The sequence below is a fragment of the Durio zibethinus genome, chromosome 3 (genome assembly GCF_047325235.1).
Source record: "Durio zibethinus cultivar Kanyao isolate XHJ-2024 chromosome 3, ASM4732523v1, whole genome shotgun sequence".
Lineage (NCBI taxonomy): Eukaryota > Viridiplantae > Streptophyta > Magnoliopsida > Malvales > Malvaceae > Durio > Durio zibethinus.
The window spans coordinates 29362569-29382589 of NC_143164.1; the positions used below are offsets into that span (position 1 = coordinate 29362569).

At 28.1% G+C, this 20021-nt stretch overlaps 3 pseudogenes; 2 read left to right on the forward strand and 1 right to left on the reverse strand.

Moving 5' to 3' along the window:
• LOC111283730 (putative alkaline/neutral invertase F) overlaps window positions 1-20021 on the forward strand; it is a 135287-nt pseudogene that overhangs the window by 4863 nt on the left and 110403 nt on the right.
• LOC149519731 (agamous-like MADS-box protein AGL31) lies at window positions 3224-4029 on the forward strand (annotated as a pseudogene).
• LOC111284081 (agamous-like MADS-box protein AGL61) lies at window positions 15634-16325 on the reverse strand (annotated as a pseudogene).

A 20021-nucleotide genomic window follows, 5' to 3' on the forward strand; every position in this document is an offset into this window, starting at 1 on the left:
CAAATGGGTTTCTCAGTTTTTGTCCACAAAAAGTGGCTTGTAAGTATTGTTACACTTAAGTCTTTATATATTTTCTGTAGATCCTTAAAAATTTTTAACGCGGAATTGAAGGTGTTACATATTCACCAAGGACATGATTCGTATCTGAATTAGGAATCATATCTGCCTATTGTCAATTTAGGCAAGCAATTTATTATTATTCTATTAATGTGGTTGCATTCATGCTTCCCTATAAATCTTTTTAGCTATCCTTTTCTCTATTTTTTTTTATATAAAAATGGATCTTTCTGCATTCTTCAAAATTTTCTTCTTACTTGATGACTTATGCTGATGAAATACTTAAGAAGTTAATTTGCATTATGATAGACACATCATTTTGTCCGAAAATATTTTTTCGAAATTAAGCTTCAATCGTAATTGAAAGATTTTTTAGATTTAATTCCAGAATCAATTGGCATTAAAAATGATGTGGAGAGATTGTCGAAATTTAATTCTATAATCAATTCACATTAAATTGATAGGGAGAGATTTTGGAATTTGATTTCAGAATCAATTTTCATTAAAACGAAAATAAAATAAAATCAAAGATTTAAGGGAAATTGATTGAGTATGAATTCCTATATAAATCTGTGATCAAAGCAAATGGGGATAGAGAGAAAAAGAGATTATGTAGAAACTCTTGAGAGAAAAGAGAAAATTTTGTTTAGTAACTAAGAGGTTTTAGGTACTGGATTTGATTTGTTTCGATTTTCTAGAATTGAGATTTGGTGTTTTTGAGTTTGAATTTCTGTAAGCTTCTGTATTTTAGGGATTCTTGGTTTTAGCTTTATAGATAATTTGTTGGGTTTTTAAAAATTCTCTATCAGCTTTTGAGATTTATTTGTTACTTTCTGAAAATTAGTTAGAGAGAAGACAGAAGAATAATCATTTTAGAAAGAGAGGCATACTCAAATACTTTTGAAGAAAAGCTTGAAATTTGAGGCATCTAAATTTGTGTGTTTTACCATGACCCGATCGTAGGTATTTTCTTCCTATTTTCACTCCATTTTCTGTTTTGACTTTATTTTTCTTATTTTATTTATGTTATTTTGTTTATTTTTATTTACTCTTATTATTTCTTATTTTAAATTGAAAAAAATACATTACTTATTGTTGTGATTTTTTTTCTTTATGAGTTTCATTTTACTTATTTACAAAAAAAGTAAAAATAAAAAATATTTTCAAATAAATTCATGAATCATTCCAAACTATTGGAGAATTTTTATGGATTTGAATTTTACAAAATCCACCAAACTATTGAGAAATTTCATAAAATCAGTTTAAAAAAAATAAAAAATATTTTCATCCTCCAAGCGATTGATGGATTACTTTTTAAATTAAGTCTTACCAAACTATTAGGAGACTTAATAAGATTGGCAAAATTTTTACAAATCTTTTTACAATAAAATCTCACCAAACTATTGAGAGATCTGTCTCAAAATAAGTCTTACTAAATTATTAAGAGATTTTACTAATTTTTTTGAATAAAAGTACATTAATAAATTTGACGACGAAGCCTTTTCAAAGTGGGACACTAGTCTCTATGAATACTCATGAGGTAAGAGAATTATCTTAAATTGCTACCAAACTATTGGAATAATTTTAAGATATATTTTTAATATCAAATTATCTGGTAAATCATAAATATGATCAAGGCTTGGATAATCTAAAATCTAACTGGTACAATTTTTTAAATGGGCGCTATGGGAGTGCTATAACCTTCTCCACGTGTAACCATACTCTCGAACCTAAACTCTGGTTTCTTAGATCAAAATCTACTATTTAAAGATACCTAACACTACAGCAAAATGGTGTATTAGCAGTAGTTTTGTAGTGGCCTTTCACTTACAAATGTATTTGAGGGTCCATATTGTTCAACCCCAACTACATAACAAAGAGGTTACAATAAGTTAACAAGTTGTCAAGACGTTTATCAAAAAGTATTTTTTCTTATAAACTTTTACTTTTATATTTTTTTCTAACATAAATATCATCATTTCCTTCCATAAATTTGAACTTAAGATTTTCAATTTGAAAGTTTAAATTCTAATCCCCTAATATCTCAATTAAAATTAAAATGAAAAAAATTTTTTTTCATAACTACTAAAATATTTTTTCTTTCTTATCCATTGCCTTTGATCCATTAATCTTTCCCTTACTTTATCATATATATATATATATGTATATATGAAAAAGAATATCCACTTATACTAGTGTAAGAGTTATGCATTTTTTTTATCATTGGATCAAAATTAAATTTATAACACTTACACTTAACCATTTTGATCCATTAGTGCAAGTGAATCCCTCCCCTCACTTTTCTCTATAAATATAGAGAAGGATCAGTTTACATCATTGTAAAACCTTTTAGTTTTACATATTTTTTAACTATTTATTTCAATAGATCCCAAAAATGGTAAAGATAAGTCAAAAGGAGAAAAAGTGAGTTAATCTCATCTATTAAAATACATGGTTAGAAAAATATGTAAAATTAAAAAATTTTACACTGGTGTAAATTGATCAACACTATTAACTTCCTTTACATTGGTCTACTAGAGTAGACCTGTTCTAAAAATACTGTAAAAAAAAAGCTAAAATAACATTTAGCAAACTTAATACAAAAGTATGGTGAGATATTGAAAAAATTATTTGATAATAATTTTGTATATTTTTAATAAATAAAAAATAAATAGTCAATTTTGTTAAATTAAATCACAAGTTTTTAAGTGAAAATAATAAATAAGATAAAAATATATTTTTATTAATTATAATAAAAACAAATGAATTCAATAATAAATGGAAAAAAATCTAAAAATATATAATCTTCCTTATAATTTTGTAAATTGTGAGAATGTAAAAAATATTTATTAAATATTCTTTTTTAAAATTAATACTTTTTGAAAAGTTTCGATTTATAATTTCATCTAAAAACTCATATTTGATTTTCACATAAGTTAAAATTTTTAAAATTCATAATTTTTTCATAAGTTGGGCCAAATGATTTCTTTTTCAAAATTAGGCTTTTTGTTTATAATAAAATACATGAAACTTTTTCAAAAAGTAAAAATAAAATACAAAGATTTAAAAAACAATACAATTTTGCAAATCTTTTCTATTCATAAATGTAATTCATAGGGTAACTAATCTTTATAATTTTTCTAAAAAAAAGAAAAAAAATCTCATTCAATATCTTTAAATTAGCAGTACTCATTATAAAAAGATATTAAAGTGGCAAGTCGGTCACATCACCTAAGTTATTTCTTGTTATACAAGTTAGGTTATTACTTGGTTAAATCCGTATAAATAAACCCATGCACTCAACCTTTGTTTATCAACCCCTAAAGACACGTAAAAGTGCTGTACAAATTTTGGTGTCTTGGCTGATCTTCTGTTTTCTCACTATGAAGGATAATGTATTGATATCAAATGCAACAGAGGCGAAGAAAACAAGAAGCAGCCGAGGTCGTCAGCGAATTGAAATCAAGAAACTGGATGACAAAAGCAAGCGTCAAGTCACTTTCTCCAAACGTAGAAGAGGGTTGTTCAATAAAGCTAAAGAACTTTCCACATTGTGCGGGGGCAGAAGTTGGTATCCTCACATTATCAAAATCTGGAAGAGTATACACCAACGATAATGTGGAAGTAGTTCTTGATCGATATCTAGTCGAGTCATCTGCTTAGGGTAATTATTCATGGATAAAGCAGAAAGAAATTAAAGAAGACATTAGTGATACATTTTGATTGGATCAGCCGATTGAGAACATGAGTCTGGTGGAACTGCTGGAATATGCGATGGCGCTTAATGACTTGAAAAAGAACACAGAGGTTAGAGTGGAGGAGCTGAGCATTCAAAAATCTACTTGTTTATGGCATTATGTTGCTGATCAAGAATTGAACAAGGCACAGTTCTTACAGCAGTTAATGGTTGGGGGAAATTATGATTGGTGTCACAACTCTGACAATTTCACTCTTGTCGAGCATCGTCATTGAATTTAATCACTGCATAATTAGAGAATGATTAATTGGTGGATTATATATATTAATTACCTCTTTTAGGTGGAAATGTTTGAGAGCTAATACTAATGCATAAGATAACATTTTATCTTTATTTTATTTTTAGCTCTTAGGTTGTACTTTTTAAACAGTTTTACATGATTGGAGAGAATAATTTATTGTATTTTACTAACAATTTCCAATTGGCTATCAGGACTTCAAAAAAGACAATAAGATCAGAAAAATATACTAAAGCATAGATTTTTGAAATCTATGCATAAGCTCACATATAGTCTAAGAAGAAGGTGGACCGTTTTGCCTCGTCACTTGGATTGGATTAATTAGCGACTAATGTAACTAGGAAAAAAAACTTAATTGTTTCATTATGGTTAGCATTTAGATTATTATGGATCTTGATGACAATTTTGATCATAATTTTTTCTTTATATTTTCTTCTTGGGTCATTCAAAAATCATCTCTAATTTTTTTTTTTTTTTAACATTGGAGAGGAATACAAACAAAGTATCTTTAAAAAACCCCCTTAATCCATCTGCCTCATCTTTAATGACGTTGATCATAAAAGATTAGTCTGGGTCTGGAATGGATCCGGGTCCCTTTCACATGTCTTATTTGTTGTCTAGTGATTAATTTTTCTGTTCCTTATTGTTATTTTAACAATAAAAATTGAAGTTGGACAATAATACAATTTGAAGAGAAAGATGAAGCAAAATAAAATCTAGGCATAGTGGATATATATAGTTTCGAATAGAAGTCAAGATAATAGTGTTATTGATTGGTATTGAACAATATAGTGAAAGTGATGGCAATCTAATAATATTAAAAACCAATGTTTTAATTTTTCAGACAAATATCTAAACATGACACCAAATTGTCTCTTCGATTGAGGATAAATCGAACAGATCAGTAGATACGTCTGAAGTAATTATCTGAAACATTTTATCCTAAGGCATATTTATTTTGTTCCTACAAAATATAAAATATTCAACAAAAAACCACTAGCTAATTGTATAATACCAATTGGAAATTAAATCAATTTCAAATTTCATGTTTGTGGAGTTATCAGTCTAATTTTGCCCCTTTTGGCTTTATTTCAACACAGTATTTTCAATTGGAACTGTTCTTTCTCGTATAATAGTGTTTATATTTCAATCGGAACTGTTTCTTTCTCATATAATAGTGTTTATATAAAGAAGCAATCACCAAGTAAAATTTTTTAATTTTGTTTTTTTAATAATTGATTTCAACAAATTTAATGGATGTGTAAGAATATCAATGGGTATAATACGAGACGAGTATACCATTTCCTATCTTCATCCTCAAATTTTTATATTATACCAATTTTAATATTTTTATCTAATAGGTATTTCAAATATATCTTCATCTCCATGCTCGTATATATTTAAAGAGTGTGGGTGATCTTGTAACTGTAACTTTTCTAAAAAAATAAAAACCAAATTCTATATTTTGCTTTTTTATTATTTTTAAAATTTTCACATTTATGTAATTTTTTATACACATATTAATATATATTTTAAAATAGAAATATATTAATTTTAATTTATCTAAAATAAAATTTTATATTATTTAATAAAAATTTATTTACTAAATATAAATATAAGATACGGATACAAAATATGCACTATATTATCCATCTCCATTCTCGTATTTGATAAAAAATTTAAAATCATATATATTTCCATCTTTATCCCTAAAATTTAATACTCATTATGTTTCCATTAGGGTAAAAAGTCAAGTTTCCTATCAAGAACGCGTAAAATTGATATTTCTAAATGGATGAGAGAGATAAGTCAAAAATAGAAAAAGAGTTTAATATAATATTTTAGATCTATTAAAATCAATCATTAAAAAAATATAAAACTAACAAATTTTACACTGATATAAGTTAATCTCTTTATATATATATATAATATATGATCATTCTTACAATTAAAGGTATAAATGATACATCTATTGAGTTAAGCTCAAGCTCGAGTAACTCGATTTATCAATCGAGCCAAATTCAAGTATCATAATATTTGATTTAAATAGCTGTGAACCTAATCGAGCTTTTTTATTTTAATATATTTTTTTACTATTTAATTAAAAATTAAAAATTTATCCTTATATATATAAATCCTTAACAACACTATTCATACTCATTTATTATTCTAACATTCATATGCCCATTTCTATCTATTTCCTTTTCATTCCCACTCTCTCAATCCTTCTCCAAATCCAGGTGTCCCTATCTTTCCTCTTCTAAAGCCCTCTTAGATTCTCAACAACCACCCATTTCCTTTCTTTCTTACTCTTTTGAGCTTTCATCTTTAAAATTTTCTTCCTTTCCCTATCTGGAGTTCGATTCAACAATCTTTACTCTAGCTAACAATGTCCCTTTTAAGCTAATGGTAATAGTAGCTATTCTCCATCAATAACACCTGGTTTAATTTTAGTCGCAATTCTAGGTACGGTCTCTAAGTTTTTTTTTTTTTCTTTCATTTTGAGTTCATTGGCTTGATTTTTGAAATAGGCCCTTAGAAATTGTTGTTCGATTCTATGCTAAAACTTTTCTTAACTACCTTGTTAACTCTTGATTATTTAGATTTAATTTGTTAAGTTTTTTTTTATAATTAATTTGTTAAGGGTAGTTGTCTTGATTAGTTAAATTGGGATTTTGCTATCAATCATGTTAATTTGATTTGTAATTTTGGACTAGATATCAAGATTAATCGAGCTTGAGCTTTATCTTGAGTCGAGCTTAAGCTTGAAAAATAATATTTTGTCAAGTTTAAATCGAGTTTTGAGTTTGAAATTTTCAATCGAGCTTGAGCATAGCAGTGTATTAGCTTGACTCGACTCGATTACACCCTTACTTGTAAATGGTTTAAGTAAAGCACAAGTTATGGAAAAACAATAGAATAATGGATTAATCAACACGCATGCAAAATCTATTTTCAATTCTTTTCGACAAACATACATATGCAAAATCTGATTTGATCTTATTATTATTTTAAAATTTAAAAAGTTATTTTCTTTTTGTTTGTCACATTTTTTTCATAAATCCAATTCCATTCCAACTTTGCAATCATCAAAATTTTCATTAAACTCTTTACCCCATTCAAAACTTTCACTGACATTTCTTTTAATTGAATTTATCAAAAAGTAAATTTTTATCATTGAAATTAAATTTAATATTTTATCAATATACCACGCGATTGTTAACATTTGGCTGACATTTCATATATGTTTTAAATGTTTGATTCTAATCATAATATTGTTTCATTTTTGTTGTATTTACCATTGTAATCAATTTAAATGATCAAATTATGTTATCAATCTCAATAATTAAGTAAAAATATAGATTTAGTCTATTTGCAATAATTTCAATATGGACAATACCTTTACTTTTCAAATTTTGGAATTTCAATCAATCATTAATATTTAATTTTTTTTTGTTAAATCCGCTGATGTGGATATTGATCTGTTAACATGGCATTAATTTTGATTACATGGCAAATTTCATTGGCTGGTGATTTGGGTTATGATGACATGGATTTTTTTAATTCACATGGCAAAGATGTGAAATTGGGTAGGTAATTTATTACATAATTATGACATAATGGTATTTCCCAAATTCTTATTTATTTTTATCTTTTTTATCTCTTTTTATTCTCTTTTATCTCTCTTTTCACCCTCTAACTTCAAACAAAATCCAAAAATGATAGCTTTTTTTTCCAGATTTTGACATCAGTCACCTTTTTTGTCACTGTCCACCATCACTACCACCGCTTGTTTGCATCAATTTTCTTTCAAAAACCATCTTTAAACTCCTTTGGACCTTATCTTCATTTTTATAAGACTAGATTTCCTTAAAAACATCTATAAATCAATAGGTCTAGATCTAAAGTTGCAAATTCCTCTTTAATAAATCTCTATAATCAAAACAAAATTTTCAAATCTTCTTGGATATTCTCAAAACCAAAAGAACCTAATCTTATCCCCAAAACCTAAAACCCTAATCTCATTGTTTATGTCGAGTTGCTCGATGAGGTTAAAAACCTAAAATCATAAGGTCAAAGGTCGATTAGAAGTAAAGGTTGACATTTTTTGAGTAATTTTGTTCTAAGTCTCAAGTCAGTACTCAATAAGAAAAGGGAGAATGAAAGAAATCTTTAAAAGAGAGAGAAATAAATTAAATGTTCATACATAGTGTGAAGGGGCTACTTATACTTGTAAAGTGAAAATGTTAGGCTTGTATGCCTTGAGCTTTGAAAGTCAGGTTTAAAGCTAACAACACTAGCTCGACTTAACCTGACAGGTTGAGGTCTAATCAGGAGATGATAAGTCAAGTTGGCCGAGTTAATGTAGATCCTTAGATTTATGGGATTAAATTAAATAATGTCATCATATTTTATGGGATGTATGCAAGGGTTAGGATAGGATAATTTATTTATTTATCAAAATTATCCTTTCTTAAAGTTTATACAATTTAAATTATTAATATAGATTTTATGGGTATATTTAGACTTGTATGTTTAATCTTATGGATTAAAAATAATCATCTCCACTGGGGGAATATTGAATCATCTTATGCTAAGAGAATGATTAATCATTCTTACAATCTTATCTCTTTGTTTAGATATAAACCAAATATGATATAAAATGATTATTACAAACCAAATATGATATAAAATGATTATTATCCTATCCTTTCTATTATTTTATGTGTCAAACATGATTGAAGGGATGAAAAAGCTTCTTAAATGGAGGATTAAATTTTGCAACCCTTCATCCCAATTCTATTCCAAATAAATTTGTAGTTATTGTATTGTATGTTTTTGAATTTAGTGAAAGTAGTATATTAAATGCAAAATTCATTACTTAAATAGTAATTTAACTACTTTAACCTGTGCATATAGACCTAAAAATAATTGATAACAACATTATTTTCTGTAATAAATTCAACCGCATGGCATTTTTGTTGATAACTTGACATGATAATATAAATTTTTGGACAATATTGCATACTTTAAAACAAAAAAAAAAAATTTTTTTCAATAAAATTCAAAAAATGTTTTTTTTTTATAATTTTTAAAAAGTTATTATTTATTTACAATAAAATATCTATCTATCTTATAAATAAAAGTTAACTATGTGGTCTCCTTGACACCTATCTCATGGGATGAAGTTGATATTTTTAAATTCATAAGAGGTGAATTAGGAATGTTATGACTTTTAAGACTCGATTGTTGGGTTCTCATTCATTTTAACCACTTTAGTCATACTCCAAGCCTAAGTTAATGGTTTTTGTTTGTGATGTATAATTCCTAATATTATATTTAATTTTTTTCATATTAGTATTTTTTGTTAATTTAAAATTAAGGAGCTTAGTAAGTATATTACATAAATAAATAAAAATAAGAACTATAATAATGATAAAAAATTATTGTTAAAAAATCCTCCATTGTTGAAAAAAAATCTATTCATTTGGATTAAAAAAAATTAGAAAATGGTAAATTGAAATATTCATTTGATTGTAAGTTATTTCAATGGAATGACTTGGGATTCATTTTGCTTAAACATGTATATATTTGTAAGTTATATATATTGTTAAAATAAATTTGTAAAAAATATAATATCCAAGTAAACTTTCAATTTAGCTAAAAAAATAAAATAAAATTTATGTTTTTTATTACATTAAATTAAAATCATAACATTAGATTATATAAGTACATATTTAAATACATTAGCAATGAAATATGTACCCATGCTACTATTCTTTTACAAATATATACCACAAAGCAAAAAGATTAGTCCATCTCCAAGTCATCTCCAATATGCAACGTTATCTAAGATGAGGACAAAATTTTAATATTGTTACCAATTGTGCTTAAACTGATTTTTAATTAAAGTTTGTAAGGATTAAATTCATTAAAAACAGGATCAATAGATTAAAGCTGAAAATTAAGATAGTAAAATGACTGAAATCAAACTTTAACTTAATATTTAAAAGAAATGTATTCATTTACGAAGCCACTTGATTTACACCTGCATGATTAAAGGATAACGTCATATCCCATTAAAGAATATTTAAAAATATTAGTAAATTAATATTATAAAAGATACATGATAATTTTTAATTCCACTTTCTTTATTTTTACAAAAATAAAACTATTTATAAAGTTTGAAAATTGTATTTATTACGTCCATTTACTTGATCAATCTTAGTCAACATGATCAAACCTTCAAATTGCCTAGGGAATGCACACCAAAGTTGCTACATCATCAATGCCTAAAGAAATGGCTCACCCTTCGCCAAGGGAAAGATTTGCCTAACATCTCCACCGATATCCCATCAAGGCAACATATCAAAACTGAACACTTAACCTCCAACTTATCTAGGACTATTAAATATAGCCCGTGCCTGCTTAGGATGATTAAATGTGGCTTATAGTCATCCACGTGAATCCTTCTCAAGCTTCACATATACTTTCCATTAACTGTTAACTATCTCAATTAAATCACCACCTCTTGTCTCATAATAAGATAAAGATGAGTCCAGGTATGTAAGACAATACACATATTCCACATTTAAACATTTTCCCTCCATTGAAGCTTTCTTAATACACCTCACCATTTTCCATGCTTTTCCTCATGTATTCCACTAATTTAAGTTAAGGAGTGCTTCTTAAAAACTAACTCTAGCATCCTTTATTGTGCTTTTTAGTTACAGGTTTAAGCTATACAACCTTTAACAACTTCACACAAACTTTCTCTAACGAACACTACGTTTGGATTGAAATGAAGGAAAGAAAAGAAAAAAAAATGAAAATAAAAAAAGTAATGGAAATAGAAAAACCATTTTTTTTGTTTGAATAAACTTTTAATTTAAAGGAAAGAAAAGAGGTAGAAACTCAATAACTTTTTATTTCTCTTGTAATCCTAATTTTTTTTAATATCTCAATTTAGGAGAAAAGCGAAGGAAAGGAAAGTTCAAAAAATTTTATTTTTATAAAAAGACTATTATATCTATGTTTTTATTATGACATTAGATTTGATTATATAATTAACACTTTCTACAAAAGTAATTTCTTTTTTTGAGTATTTTATGCAATATCACAGTTTATAAATATTTTATGATTTTTTAAATCTTAATAACAAAATAAGCCAAATTAATGTCAGAATAAATTAAAAGATTGAATTAAACACAAAATTAAGAGTAAATAAATAACTAGCTAATATATCTTATCGTATTAAACATGCTCAATTTTGTTTAAAAAGATTTATTTATACAAGCTAGGTAGTATGAAGATATATTTGTATAGTATATGTTACTTTATAAAAAAATGTTATAATTGAAAAAATATTATAATAAATTATTTCTTTTCCTTTTCACTATTTATCCGAATAATAGTTATCATAATTTTTTTTCTTTTCTTTCTTTTACTAATTTTAACTATCCAAATAGGAATGCATATACTATTTTCTTTCCTTTAAAATTTTTTTTCTTTTATTTTATTAATAGCTATCCAAATATAGCATAAAACATCAAAAATACTATCAACATTATTGATGATATATAGGAAATAATATTCCATATATAAATATCTTTTGAGTTAAAGACTAAACTACATTTACTCCTATTTAAAAATTTGAAATTAAAAATATTTAATTTTTTTATCGTCATAAAATGATATAATATATGATTACAATTTGATATTGTATTTTAAGGATGTTAGTTCAGATTCTTAAATATAAATAAGTAAAATTACATGACAAAAAAGTTATTATTCTAATTACATAACTCAAGGATTAAAAGGGTTATAATTAATTTTTTTATTTAATAAGAGATAAGAAATGAGAATATAGAGTGAAGTTCGAACTTTCTTCTTACATTTAAAAATTTTTTTTGTCATTATATAAAAAAAATTGAAAACCAACTAATTATTAATTAGATGAAATATATGTTGATTAATTTTTTTAAATTTCTGAATTTAAAATAAATTGAGACATAATGTTTTTCTAGTCAAGTTAAATAAGTAAGAATAGAGAATTAAATGTGAACAAGAGTTAAAAAAAATATTAAAAAACTTAACGTAAGCACGCTAAAATTAAATGAAATGTTATTAATTACAAAATTAAATTCAGAGTTACTTTACCTAACCAAAATCAATGTATGGTAAAAAAAGAACAAATCCAACATAAACTAATAAAAAAAGTTGGCCACTGAAAAGTCCAGTTCCAGACTTCCAGTTGCCAAATCAGACGGTCTTATAGCCATTTCTAAACAGTGTCGTTTACTAAAGCGTGAACATTTCACAAGCACTTTTACCGGCAATTACCGGTAAACTTAACCCATCCCCTTTTTTGTTCTTACATAGGAGCGAGAAAGACATGGTTATAGTACGCCTGTTATCACAATAAGTTTTTGTTTTTATTTTTTTTTAAAGTCTTTTTCTTCTCACTCTATAAATATCATATCCCCATGATCTTTTAAATTTTCTTTGCCTCTTCTTCCTTTTATTTTCTCTCTTTATCTTTTCGACCATTTTTCGATGAAATCGTCGGTCGTTATTCTCTCTTGGGGTTACCGGAGAATTCACTTTCTTCGACATTTTTGCTTTCTTAATGGTTTGCCTTTTTATTTATATAAAGCTCTTTCTTTCTTTTTCAGTGTCTGGGTGTTTTGATTAATTTGTTTGATGTCTTAGCTTGAGTTTCAGATCTGGGTTTTCTTTTTTTAGCTGGCTTGATTTCTATTATTTCTTTTGTTTTCTTTTTTGTTACACTCTGTTGGTTTTTTCTTGGTATGTATCTTGATTTGTTCCCTTTTTTTTATTTTGATTTATTTTTTCTTATAGCCAAATATAATGCAGTAAATTTCTTAAAAATTTACAAAATAAATAATTTTTTAAAAACTTGCAAATAGAAAATTACATATATATATATAAATATAATGATGATGATTGACGTTAGTTGTTGGAAAATTCCGTCTTATCCTTCAACCATCTTGGTAATGTATGAGTAAAAGTTTTGGTTTTAAATTTATTTTTGTTTTCTTCTCCTTTACAAAAAGGAAAAGGGTTGTTGAATGGATAACAAGGCAAGGCTTTTATTTCATTAGCTTTATAAGTAGTCTTAGCATTTCAGTTCCTATATTAAGCATGTTTATTGCTATTCTGGGGTTTATGCTTTGTTGTTATACAAAATATTTGGGGCTCTAATTCTTTGTTTTTTTTTTTTTTTTGAACTGTAGATCTCTTCTTCTGAAACTTGAAACTTTTGTTTTTGTGCATTAAAGACAAAGAAATGTATGGGACTAAAGAGGTGGAACATAGAAATGTGAGCTCAACTTGCTCAATCTCCAAAATGGATGATTATGATCTCTCGCGCCTCCTTGATAAGCCAAGGCTTAACATAAAGAGGCAAAGATCATTTGATGAGAGGTCAATCAGTGAGCTCTCTATTGGTCTCACAAGAGGGGGTTATGACAATTATGACCACGTACTTCCCCGATGGGAGGTCAGGTTTTGGTACTCCGGCTTCATCAGGTAGAAACTCTTTTGAGCCACACCTTATGGTGGCTGAAGCATGGGAAGCTCTTAGGAGGTCTTTGGTGTATTTTCGAGGCCAACCAGTTGGTACCATTGCCGCGTATGACCATGCATCTGAGGAAGTTTTGAATTATGATCAGGTAAAGTTCTCATCTCATAGTATGAAGTAGGACCCTTTTTTGGTGATAATGAAATTATTATTGCATATGTGTAAATTATAAACTATGACATTGACATTTATTATTGATTATGATCATGTGTTGAGCATCAACCTATAATTAATTGGTGATGGATGGAAAGCTTGAACCAAAATACAAGGACTAGCAAACTCTGAACTTAATTGAATGTGGGCAAACATCATTTAATACTAAATGTGGGCTAACATCATTTAATACTAAATACCTTGATCCAAGTTGGAGAACTTTGATTGGGTGAAACTTCAAGCCAAACCTGAACGAATTTTTATATGAATAGAGAATACTGATTGTCAAGGAAAAATGACATTGGGTCAGTCCGACATAGACATGACATCGATGTGGCGAATATGTGTCAGATGTCCTTGGACACACCAAACAAAAAAAAAAAAAAAAAAAAGACATGACAAGGGAACGGCAAGGACACGGCATGGAAAGTTTTTTTTGCTTAAATTTTTCTCTAAGAAATGAGAATTGTAAAGTCCGTCGAGAAAGAAATCAGAAGTATAAAACCAAACAAGTGATAAATTTCATATCTAGATTGAAGCATCACCTTTTAATTTGTTGAAGGTTGAGGAAGATGAAAGATGGAGGAGATGATAATGCCATAAACCGAAGACTGTTAAGTTGTTGAAGGTTAAAGAAGATGAAGGATAGAGGAGATGTCAAAGTCACAAAGGGAAGATTGGAGAAATTTCCAGGGCATAGAGATATTCAATTTCTTCTTTATCTGTTGGTCTTTTTGCTTTCTTTAGTTGTTAGTTATTATAATATGATTCCTTTACTTATTATATTGGGCCATGAATGAAGAATGGACCCATTAAGAAAGGGCTTTTTATTTGGGCAGAAATAATATGGATAATGAAACTTATTTTAGATCATGTTTATATTGCATATTTTAATATAAGAAATATATAAAATATTTTTTATTACCGTGTGTCCGTGTCCTACCATACTCATATCTTTAGTTTTTTAAAAATTACCGTGTCCATGTGTTATTGTACTGTTTTGCCTGTCCAGTGCTTCGTAGCTGATTGTAAAATAGAGGTTTGGTAAGTTGTTTTTAATGTTGAAAATCCATTACCATCTGGTCAATTATGGCTCATGATTTGAAATTTTCTGAGACTGCTTTGATCATGTTTGATTATTTGCTCAGGTTTTTGTTCGAAATTTTGTACCCAGTGCTCCGGCTTTTCTGATGAATGGAGAGCCTAAGAACTTTCTCTTGAAAACCCTACATCTTCAAGGGTGGGGGAAAAGAATAGATAGATTCAAGCTAGGCGAAGGTGCAATGCCAGCTAGCTTCAAAGTTCTTCACGAGCCTGTACGTAAATCGGACACAATTATTGCAGATTTTGGAGAGAGTGCCTTTGGAAGAGTTGCTCCGGTTGACTCTGGGTTTTGGTGGATCATTCGGCTCCCTTCACATACAAGATCTACTGGGGGTTTATCTCTAGCTGAGACACCTGAGTGTCAAAAAGGGATTAGGCTCATACTTACTCTGTGTCTATCGGAAGAATTTGATACATTTCCAGCCCTACTTTGCGCTGATGGGTGCTCTATGATTGATCGAAGAATGGTAAGCTATTCTTCTAGTCTTAATCTTTCTCTCTATTTTGTGCATGTGTGTGTGCTCACCTGCTTCTATACGTAAGTTCCTTGCTAATCTTATAGTTATTTTAATGTGAGACAAGCAAAGCATTTGAGAAACTTAAAAAATCCAACTCTATGAAAATTGGAATTTGGATATAAGATGGATTATTAATGGAAAACATAATGGCCAATAGTAATATATTATTACAGCTTAGTGACAGAATGGAGCAGTATGACCTTCAGAAATCTCGGTCCTTGTTCAATTCCTGATCAGCAACATATTGCCATAAATAAGTAGATTTTTGAATGCTCATCTCCTCCACTCTAGCCTTTGCGTTTTTTCTCAAGTCATTAAGCGCCATCGCATATTCCAGCAGTTCCACCAGACCCATGTTCTCAATCGACTAATCCAACCAAAACCCACCACTAATATCTTCTTTAACTTCTTTCTGCTTTATCCATGAATAATTTCCCTGACCAGATGACTCGGCTAGATATCGATCAAGAATTGCTTCCACATTATCGTTGGTGTATACTCTTCCAGATTTTGATAATGTGAGGATACCAGCTTCTACCCCGCACAATGTGGAAAGCTCTTTAGCTTTATTGAACAACCCTCTTCTACGTTTGGAGAAAGTGACTTGACGTTTGCTTTCGTCTTCCAGTTTCTTGATTTCAATTCGTTGACGACCTCGACTGCTTCTTGTTTTCTTCGCCTCTGTTGCATTTGACATTAATACATTATCCTCCATGGTGAGAAAACAGAAAATCAGCCAAGGACACCAAAATTTGTACAGCACTTCTATGCGTCTTTAGTGGTTGATAAACAAAGACTGAGCGCATGGGTTTATTTATACAAGTTTAACCAAGTAATAACCTAACTTGCATAACAAGAAATAATTTAGCTATGTGACCGACTTGCCACTTTAATTTCCTTTTATAATGAGTACTGCTATTTTAAAGATATTGAGTGAGATTATTTTTTTTAAAAAAAATTATAAAGATTAGTTACCCTATACATTTAAATTTTATGAATAGAAAAGATTTACGAATTTGTATTATTCTTCAAATCTTTATATTTTATTTTTACTCTTTAAAAAAGTTTCATGTATTTTATTACAAACAAAAAGCTTAATTTTTAAAAAAGAAATCATTTGGCTCAACTTATGAAAAAATTATGAATTTTAAAAGTTTTAACTTATGCAGGAAGCATATTTGAGCTTTGAGAGGAATGGTAAGCTATTTTTCTAATCTTAATCTTTCTCTTTACTTTGTGCATATGTGTACTCACCTGCTTATATACGTAAGTTTCCTTGCCAATCTTATAGTTATTTTAATGTGAGACATGCAAAGCATTTGAGAAACTTAAAATATCAAACTTTATGAAAATTGGAATTTGGGTATAAGATGGATTATTAATGGAACAAATAATGGCCAATAGTAATTTATTATTACAGCTTTGTGACAGAGAATGGAGCAGCATGACCTTTAGAAATCTCGGTCCTCGGTTTTAATTTAATAGTATGTTGTTTTTACAAACATGATGTAGTTTATATTGATGGTTCAACTGATATAATTTATATGTTTGTTTAGACCAACTTACTATTGATTTTATAGCCAATCTCCTAATGGCTTGGGAAGTCATTCAAGCAAATAAGTTCAATTTTTTTTCATATCATTAATATTATATGAATATTTGTGTGAAATCGTCATAGTTTACCAACAATACATTGTACGCCTCAATTGCTTTTTTGGCCTTGCGTAACTGTACAGGAGTAACGTTATTTGGTACAAATAAAATAGTTCTGGAGAATCTTATTAGATATAATCTGATTTTAATAATTCTGACTTTTGAGAACCAAATCTTGCCGTACTAAACATAAATGAGTTCTTCGGCTTTGGGCCCATGTCTATTTCTATTAACTTTGTATGAAAAGCTATAAGGTTCCATCTTGAGTTTTTACCGTAGGATCATCTTGAGCATATGGCCCACCATCTGGTGGGACCATAGGTGGCTAATGACAGACAAAGTATGGTCCACTTCAGCTTTTCCATCTCCACCATAAAGTAGAACCAAATATATCAATACCGTATTGTTGCTAAGAAATTGTAGGATATAGTTAGTTTGTGTTTGTCTTTTTTACTTTCATGGATATGATACTAATATCCCAAGTAAAAATTGATCGCAAGATCTCAAAAGTGCTGTAATATTCCCGTATAATAAAGTTTTGAATGACATTTCATGACAGATGTGGGATGACCAGTGGAAAAGGAGCTACAGATAAATAATTTTAATAGTTTGTGTAGCATTGTTTGCTAGGCTGTCACATGATAGAATAGACAAGAACAATGTGGCTTAGATGGTAGCGGTGATACAACTTCTGATTCTCGTTACTTTATTATTCTAAGTGCAATTATATGTTTTAGAAATGAAACGATTTAAGAAAATGGTTCTTTTGGTTGACCGGATCCATATATTGATTGTAAGTGAAATATTAGTGAAGGTCTTCCTTCGTCCTCATCTGGTTAGTTCTAGGAAATATTTGTTAATAGACTCATTTTTAATGTTTGAGACAAACATGTTCTTTATGTGATTCTATAATGATGACACGACTTATGGGGTATTGTATGTTTTAGCCAAATGGGTTTCTCAGTTTTTGTTCACAAAAAGTGGCTAGTAAGTATTGTTACACTTAAGTCTCTATATATTTTCTGTAGATCCTTACAAATTTCTAACGCGGAATTGAAGGTGTTACATATTCATCAAGGACATGATTCGTATCTGAATTAGGAATCATATCTGCCTATTGATTGTCAATTTAGGGAAGCACTTTTTTATTGTTCTATTAATGTGGTTGCATTCATGCTTCCCTATAAATCTTTTTAGCTATCCTTTTCTCTATTTTTTTTATTTAAAATTGGATCTTTTTGCATTCTTCAAAATTTTCTTCTTACTTGATGACTTATGCTGATGAAATACTTAAGAAGTTAATTTGTGTTATGCACTTTATATAGACACATCATTTTGTCTGAAAATATTTTTTCGAAATTAAGCTTCAATCGTAATTGAAAGATTTTTTAGATTTAATTCCAGAATCAATTGGCATTAAAAATGATGTGGAGAGATTGTCGAAATTTAATTCTATAATCAATTCACAATAAATTGATAGGGAGAGATTTTGGAATTTGATTTCAGAATCAATTTTCATTAAAACGAAAATAAAATAAAATCAAAGATTTAAGGGAAATTGATTGAGTATGAATTCCTATATAAATCTGTGATCAAAGCAAATGGGGATAGAGAGAAAAAGAGATTATGTAGAAACTCTTGAGAGAAAAGAGAAAATTTTGTTTAGTAACTAAGAGGTTTTAGGTTCTGGATTTGATTTGTTTCGATTTTCTAGAATTGAGATTTGGTGTTTTTGAGTTTGAATTTCTGTAAGCTTCTGTATTTTAGGGATTCTCGGTTTTAGCTTTCTACATAATTTGTTGGGTTTTTGAAAATTCTCTATCAGCTTTTGAGATTTCTTTATTAATTTTTGAAAATTAGTTAGAGAGAAGACAGAAGAATAATCATTTTAGAAAGAAAGGCATACTCAAATACTTTTGAAGAAAAGCTTGAAATTTGAGGCATCTAAATCTGTGTGTTTTACCATGACCCGATCGTAGGTATTTTCTTCCTATTTTCACTCCATTTTCTGTTTTGACTTTATTTTTCTTATTTTATTTATGTTATTTTGTTTATTTTTATTTATTCTCATTATTTCTTATTTTAAATTGAAAAAAATACATTCCTTATTATTGTGATTTTTTTTTATGAGTTTCATTTTACTTATTTACAAAAAAAGTAAAAATAAAAAATCTTTTCAAATAAATTCATGAATCATTCCAAACTATTGGAGAATTTTTATGGATTTGAATTTTACAAAATCCACCAAACTATTGAGAAATTTCATAAAATCAGTTTAAAAAAAATAAAAAATATTTTCATCTTCCAAGCGATTGAAGGATTACTTTTTAAATTAAGTCTTACCAAACTATTAGGAGACTTAATAAGATTGACAAAATTTTTACAAATCTTTTTACAATAAAATCTCACCAAACTATTGAGAGATCTGTCTGAAAATAAGTCCTACTAAACTATTAGGAGATTTTACTATTTTTTTTGAATAAAAGTACATTAAAAAATTTGACGACGAAGCCTTTCCAAAGTGAGACACTAGTCTCCATGAATACTCATGAGGTAAGAGAATTATCTTAAATTGCTACCAAACTGTTGGAATAATTTTAAGATATATTTTTAATATTAAATTATCTGGTAAATCATAAATATCATCATGGCTTGGATAATCTAAAATCCAACTGGTACAATTTTTTGGATGGGCGCTGTAGGAGTGCTATAACCTTCCCCACGTGTAACCATACTCTCGAACCTAAACTCTGGTTTCCTATATCAAAATCTACTATTTAAAGATACCTAATACTACAGCAAAATGGCATATTAGCAATAGTTTTGTAATGGCCTTTCACTTACAAATGTCGCTAGCTTACGTGTTTTTATAAAACTTCAAGTGTTTATTATCCAAATGCCACTAAATATTCAGATAACGGTGTTGTTACTTATAAA